The sequence below is a fragment of the Vipera berus genome (assembly GCF_964194415.1).
Source record: "Vipera berus genome assembly, chromosome: Z".
Lineage (NCBI taxonomy): Eukaryota > Metazoa > Chordata > Lepidosauria > Squamata > Viperidae > Vipera > Vipera berus.
In genome coordinates this window covers 130,207,129-130,212,775 of record NC_138205.1, presented here as the reverse complement: position 1 = coordinate 130,212,775, position 5,647 = coordinate 130,207,129, and the positions used below count along the sequence as shown (strand labels likewise).

At 50.5% G+C, this 5,647-nt stretch overlaps 1 protein-coding gene and 1 long non-coding RNA gene across 2 annotated transcripts in view; both read right to left on the bottom strand.

Moving 5' to 3' along the window:
• LOC308677644 overlaps positions 1–5,647 on the bottom strand; it is a 792,073-nt gene that overhangs the window by 130,565 nt on the left and 655,861 nt on the right. The gene's annotated exons all lie outside the window — the stretch shown is intronic.
• Positions 1–5,647, bottom strand: part of JMJD4 (jumonji domain containing 4) — a 178,480-nt gene that overhangs the window by 79,286 nt on the left and 93,547 nt on the right. The window lies entirely within an intron of this gene.

Below are 5,647 nucleotides of genomic sequence, written 5' to 3'. Positions count from 1 at the left end.
CGGTTGTTAAGTAAGCTTTGCCCCATTTTATAAACCTTTCTTGCCACAGTCGTTAAGCAAATCCCTGCAGTTGATAAGCTAGTAACACAGTCGTTAAGTGAATCCGGCTTCCCCCATTGACTTTGCTCGTCACAAGGTCGCCAAAGGGGATCAGGTGACCCCCCCAGGACACTGCGTCCGTCATAAATACGAGTCAGTGGCCAAGCGTCCGGATTTCGATCGCGTGAGGATGCTGCAAACGGTCGTGAATGTGGAAAACGGCCGCAAGGCATCTTCTTTCACTGCCGCTGTAGCTTCAAGCAGTCGCTAGATGAAATGTAAGTGAGGATTACCTATTCTATAAAGAAAAATAGAGATCTCTTGGCAGCAGCCTCAGATCCCCGAAGGAAGGGAATCCATTGCGCTTCGGAAAAAGGGAAAACGAACTTTGCCTTTCAGGGAAATTTCGGGGAAAAAGCAAAATGCGTCACTTTAACCAGGCTAAAGTATTTCGGTTGGGGGTTTTGAGGCTGGCGGAGCTACTCAAAGGAAGGCCCTGAGCTTGGCCAGGACTGGGGATGCAAAAGGCCTGCATTATACCTGAAGAAGGCAGGTCCAAGCTGCAGGCAGTCCTCGGTTCGACTCCCAGAATCCCCCCAGCCAGCCACGCTTTAAGAGGGCTTCAACTCTTGCCTAAAACAGGGTTTATCAACCTTGGGAACTTTAAGAAGTATGGACTGCAACTCCCAGAATTCCACAGCCAGCATGCCTTAGCTAGGGGATTCTGGGAGTGGAAGTCCTCCCCTCTTAAAGCAAGCTGGCTGGGGGATTCTGGGAGTTGAAGTCCTCCCCTCTTAAAGCATATTTGCCTGGGGGATTCTGAGAGTGGAAGTCCTCCCCTCTTAAAGCAAGCTGGCTGGGGGATTCTGGGAGTTGAAATCCTCCCCTCTTAAAGCATGGCTGGCTAGGGGATTCTGGGAGTTGAAATCCTCCCCTCTTAAAGCAGGCCGGCTGGGGGATTATGGGAGTGGAAGTCCTCTCCTCTTAAAGCATGTTTGGCTGGGGGATTCTGGGAGTTGAAGTCCCCCCCTCTTAAAGCGTGGCTGGCTGGGGGATTCTGGGAGTGGAAGTCCTCCCCTCTTAAAGCAAGCTGGCTGGGGGATTCTGGGAGTGGAAATCCTCCCCTCTTAAAGCAGGCCGGCTGGGGGATTCTGGGAGTTGAAATCCTCCCCTCTTAAAGCAGGCCGGCTGGGGGATTATGGGAGTGGAAGTCCTCTCCTCTTAAAGCATGGCCGGCTGGGGGATTCTGGGAGTTGAAGTCCTCCCCTCTCAAAGAATGGCTGGCTGGGGGATTCTGGGAGTGGAAGTCCCCCCCTCTTAAAGCATGGCCGGCTGGGGGATTCTGGGAGTGGAAGTCCTCTCCCCTTAAAGCATGTTTGGCTGGGGGATTCTGGGAGTTGAAGTCCCCCCCCTCTTAAAGCATGGCTGGCTGGGGGATTCTGGGAGTGGAAGTCCTCCCCTCTTAAAGCAAGCTGGCTGGGGGATTCTGGGAGTTGAAATCCTCCCCTCTTAAAGCATGGCTCGCTGGGGGATTCTGGGAGTTGAAATCCTCCCCTCTTAAAGCAGGCCGGCTGGGGGATTATGGGAGTGGAAGTCCTCTCCTCTTAAAGCATGGCCGGCTGGGGGATTCTGGGAGTGGAAGTCCTCCCCTCTTAAAGCATGTTTGGCTGGGGGATTCTGGGAGTGGAATTCCCCCCTCTTAAAGCATGGCCGGCTGGGGGATTCTGGGAGTGGAATTCCCCCCTCTTAAAGCATGGCCGGCTGGGGGATTCTGGGAGTGGAATTCCCCCCTCTTAAAGCATGGCCGGCTGGGGGATTCTGGGAGTGGAAGTCCTCCCCTCTTAAAGCATGGCCGGCTGGGGGATTCTGGGAGTGGAAGTCCTCCCCTCTTAAAGCATGTTTGGCTGGGGGATTCTGGGAGTGGAAGTCCCCCCCTCTTAAAGCATGGCTGGCTGGGGGATTCTGGGAGTTGAAATCCTCCCCTCTTAAAGCAGGCCGGCTGGGGGATTATGGGAGTGGAAGTCCTCTCCCCTTAAAGCATGTTTGGCTGGGGGATTCTGGGAGTGGAAGTCCTCCCCTCTTAAAGCAGGCCGGCTGGGGGATTATGGGAGTGGAAGTCCTCTCCTCTTAAAGCATGGCTGTCTCAGAGATTCTGGGAGTGGAAGTCCGCCACCATTAAAGCATGGAGTTGAACAAACTGCTCTAACAAATTACCTGTGTGGTTTGGCTCTCCCATCTTTAGGTATAAAGAATTATTTTTAGTTTTAGAAAAAGCGTGGGCAGAACAAAGGACCCCTTTGAAATCACAGTTGTCACTCAAGATGCATTGCTGGCTATCCCCTCTTATGCCAGAATGCAGGATGGGGGGGAAAAACAGGTTTACAAATTAATTAAAAATTAATTACTTTGATGATTTGGAGCCCCCATTCCATCTGAATAGAGGCTGCAGCGTCATTTATCTAGCCACCTTGGTGTAGGCTCTCCGCCCATGCAGGGTTGGGCTAGATGACCTCAAGGGACGCTTCGATTTCTAGATTCTGTGGCCTAATTTTTCAGCTGGGAATGATGGGGTGAGGTGGGGGCTCGTGTATAGAGAGGCATCCGAAGCACCAGCAGAGAGGGGGGGGGGGGAATCCTGAGGAATTTTTCTCAAAAAATGAGATTGGGTTCAATGGGAATGAGGAGAGGGAACAAAAACGCCCTGTAAAAATGAAGTTTAAATTTGGATAATCATGGCTGGCCTGCTATTGTTTCCCTGTGCTTTCCAATGGGCAGCAGTAATGAACTTTGAATGCCAGCATTTTGTGGGGTTTTGTTCCTTTTCGCCAATCGCAGCTTATTCTTACAAAAAACCTGATTTCTTTTTCATCCAGGATATCTCCGACTGGGAAGTCCGGCCTCCTATTATTGTTCCTGTTTTTAAAAAGGGCAGCCAGAAAGAGAAGAAAAAGATTGAGAGAGTCAGGGCTGTGGAAGAAGGGCGAAAGGTCAAAAAAGTCAAAATGGCGGCCAGTCATATGAGCCAAGCTGGACTCTCTATTTTTTTACATGTGGGGCTTCGCTGGCCTGAGTGTGGACTCCATCTTGAATTTTTTGACCCACGCGGACACAAAAGGATCCCACTCATCAGGTCCTGCTTGTGCAGGTAGCCCTCAATTGACAACCAGAATCAGGATAGAATTTCCGTTGCTAAGCAAGGCGGTTGTTAAGTGAGTCATGCCCAATTTTATGACCTTTTTTGCCACGGCTGTTAAGCGAATCACACGGCCGTTAAATGAATATGGCTTTCCCTTTGACTTTGCTTACCCGAAGATGGCAAAAGGGGATCATGGGAGGTTGCAAGCGTCATAAATCGGAGTCAGCAGCCAAGCAATTTCTGTTAGTGAGACATTTGTTAAGTGAGGTTTTTCCTCCTTTTACGACCATTCTTGCCACAGTTGTTAAATGAATCATTGCAGTGGTTGATTCAGTAACACGGTTGTTAAATGAATCTGGGCTTCCCCATTGACTCTGCTTGTCAGAAGGTCGCAAAAGGGCATCACATGACCCCAGGACGCTGCAGCCGTCATAAGTACGAGTCATTTGCTGAGCCTCTGAATTTTGATCATGCGACCACAGGGGATGCTGCGACGGTCGTAAGTTTGTGTCGGACGTAACTTCATTCCAGTAGCGCAATCCGTCAGCAATGTCATCAAAATTTATTGTATTTATTTATTTGATTATTTATCAAAACACCTATGAGTTCCAACTCTCCTCCTCTTCCTCCCAAACCATTCTATGCAGGGAGTCCTCGATTTACAATGGCTCGTTTAGTGACCGTTTGAACCTACAGTGGCAGTGAAAAAAGGGACTTGTGACCCATTTTCACACTTTCAACCATTGCAGCGTCCCCACGCTTGGCAACTGGCTCCTATTTACGACCGTCGCAGTGTCCCGGGGTGAGGGGATCCCCTTTTGTGACCTTCTGACAAGCAAAGTCAATGGGGAAGCTGGATTCGCTTAACGACCGTGTGACTATTTGAACGACTGCAGTGATTCCCTTAACAACTGTGGCAAGAAAGGTCGTCAAATGGGGCAAAATTCATGGAGCAACTGTCTTGCTTAGCGACAGAAATTGGGCACTCAAGTCTGGTCCTTCTCCTCTCCTCTCTTCCCCTCCCCCTTCCCCTCCCTTTCCTTTCCTCTCTTCTCCTCTTCTGCTCTCCTCTCCTTTTTCTTTCCTCTTTTAAAAGTTCCTGTTCCATTCTGGGATCTCTCGGCCTGGAATTCAAAGCTTCGCTGCCTCTAGCTACGGAGGCTCTACTCTCGACCTTTGGGGCGACCTCCCCACGTATTTCCCCCCCAGGGGGGGGGGCAGAAAAGGCCCGCAAGAAGGCGGGTCTCTGTGGATGCCTTTTTAAAGTCCGGCTTCGCTTCCCAGACCCCAGATTTGTCCTATGAGGTCACACCTTTGCAGGGATTCCGAGGCCCAAAATACACAACCCTTTTATATTTGTTGAAACGTTAGACGGCCTGGAAACACGATCCAATTGTTAGATCCCCAGAGAAGGCAGAACAATGCTTGGGCCGTGACGTCCCGTCGCGGGGTGGCAGATCCTAGAGGACCACAGAGAGGACTACATGCTTTTTTGCTCCCAAAAAAAGCCAGCAGAATCCTTACTACAGGCAGTCCTTGACTTGCGATCGTTCCGTTTACTGACTGTCTGCGATGGCACCCAACATTTATGTATTTATTTATTTACTTGATTCTTTGTCAAAATGCCCACGAGTTCCAATTCTCCCCCTCTTCCTCCCAAACCCTCCTGTACAGGTAGTCCTCGACTTACAACTGTTCCATTTAGCGACCGTTCGAAGTTACAGCGGCACTGTAAAAAGGGACTTATGACCGTTTTTCACACTGAACGGCCTTCACAGCATCCCCCATGGTCAGGTGATCCAAATTCAGACAGCTTGGCAATTGACTCGTATTTATGTCTATCTCAGCGTCCCCCGGGGTCAGGTGATCCTCTTTTGCGATCTTCTGACAGGCCAAGTCAATAGGGAAGCTGGATTCACTTAACGACCGTGTTCCTAATTTAACAACAGCAGTGAGCGGAAAGGTTGTAAAGCAGGGCAAAATTCACTTAACAGCTGTCTCACTTAGAGACAGCAGAATTTTGGGGGTCCGTTGTGGGGGTCCGTTGTGGTCGTAAGTTGAGGACCACCTATATATGCCTGAAATAAAATACCTGGACATACAGATAGTCCTTGACTTTGTTTAGTGACCGTTCCAAGTAACATCGGCGCTGGAAAAAATGTCTGCTCTCCTTGCCTCGGAGAGAAGGGTCTCCCAGCTTTCTTGCTCAAGGTATGGGGGTCTGCAATGCCCCCCCTCCACCCTCTGTCTTTCCCCCTCCCCTCCCCCTCTGCCCCTTTGTCTTCCCAGACCGATTTGGGTGTCCTTGTCCGAAATAGCCAAGCCGTCTGTCTTTCCCTTTTATAGCCAGGTTGCTATTGTGCAACCTGGTATGTGCGATGCACAATGGGGAGGGGGCTTCGGGCAGGGGCTGGAGGCCAACTGACACCCGCTGTGACATTCAGGGGCCGGGAGGCGAATAAAGACCCTCGC